The sequence below is a fragment of the Gavialis gangeticus genome, unplaced genomic scaffold (genome assembly GCF_001723915.1).
Source record: "Gavialis gangeticus isolate Ggan-Ray unplaced genomic scaffold, GavGan_comp1, whole genome shotgun sequence".
Taxonomy (NCBI): Eukaryota; Metazoa; Chordata; order Crocodylia; family Gavialidae; genus Gavialis; species Gavialis gangeticus.
This window is the reverse complement of record NW_017729024.1, coordinates 51857548-51859305: the sequence shown is the minus strand read 5'-3', so window position 1 is coordinate 51859305 and position 1758 is coordinate 51857548.

Below are 1758 nucleotides of genomic sequence, written 5' to 3'. Positions count from 1 at the left end.
TTACAGCCTGAAGCCATTTCCCTGGCAGGAAAAAAAAACAAGAGTAAATTCATTGGATAAAATATTAAATTGTCACCCACACATTGAGCTCTTATAGTCACCAACTTAAAATATTCTTCCTTTAATTTTCAATGAACTTTTTTTGAGTACTGCCATAACATCCTGCTCTGAAGCAAAATGAGTGATCATTTGATCAACTGCTGGTCATGCTTATCCACAGAACCACTGGACATGTGTAACAATGACGTGTGTAACATCATGCCTGTTATTTATGGTTTGGTATGGTGTACATTATGTCTGATGAAGTTATAGTATAAAGCTCAACACTGAAGTCCATTACCAGCCAAACTCCCATTGAAAGCCCCTGGATTTGGGCATTTAACTCTTTTTGTGACTTTTGAAAATCTAACTTTGCTGTACTAATTCAACACGGTACAAACTCTAAGTACTGTAATGTGTATAGTTGCACAGAATGCCAATGTTCACTTAGCCGCAATAGCAGCAACCTTTCCAAAACAGAATTACTAGTCTTATTTAAAAATAATGGGTGGGAGAAAGAGAGGAATAGAACTGAACTTTTGACTTGCTTCTTCATTGTTCTGTTTCCAGAGTTGTTCCTGGAAACAATGCAAGACCATTTAACAGGATACCAGGAGGCACACTTTTCTTCTTGTCATATGAATTCCTAAAGAAAGCATCCCTCCACAGGCTGTGTGGTGTGTGTTTGTGTATTCAAGCCTCAGTTTCTTTAATCCTTAGTTTCAGGTACTGCAGAGGCTAATCTTTAAAGCACCCTGATGTTATCAATCTCAGTTGTAGCTGCAAAATTGCTTCTGTCTAACTATTGTTGTTGTTTGCACAGTGTGGGAACTAAAGGTTATCTCTTAAACAGCAAAATGTTACCACTTGTGAGTACTCTGCTCTACTTGCCAGCCAACAACATGGAAAAAAGCTGGAATGCTGATAAGTCTGTCGTGTGTGTTCCTCAGTCAGAAGATACAGCCAAGCCGAATGATTCCATCCGCTTGCACTGCACTAATCTTTATTTGTTAAATAGTACTTGCTAGCTTTAACTTTCAGCCCTTGCATCTTGTTATGCCTTCATCTGCTGAGCTGAAGAGCCCTCTAGCATCAGGTAATTCCTTATGTATTGGTATTTACATCAAATCATGTGACCTTCTTCTAAATAAGCCAGAGAGACAGCACACTACACCTGTGTCAGCCTTTTTTCCTGATGTCAAATCATTCTTTCAGATTGTCTTCTCATTATCTTTTCCAGTTTTAGAACCTCCTGTATTATATTGTTAATTTTGTTGAGCTTGAACCAACTAGGTACAAATACAGGCAAAATTCCAGACTTTGCATTTTAATTCTATTTTCAGTATGTACTCTAAGCTCTTCCCAATCTCTGGTAACATCTTTCACTCACTTAATTCTACTTCTGTGGTAGTTCATGATAAAATTCACCTTCAGTGAGAAGGCAGTTAGTCTGACACTCTTAAGAAGTACTGAGAAGGGAGTGTCATGCAGCACTTGTATCAGGAGCCACAACCTTGTACAAGCTACCATCTAGAACAACGTGGCTATAGTCCAACATGGGCCAGTGGTTTTAGTGGTGCATCAGCAGCGAGGTGCTTTTGTCTGTATCTGTGCCAGAAACAAGCAGCTGAGAACTGTGCCTATGCTGTTGCTGCTTCTCTTCCCTGCCCCCAAGTTGCAGCACAGGTGCAGCTTCCAGTCATTGTGGATCTGTGCTGG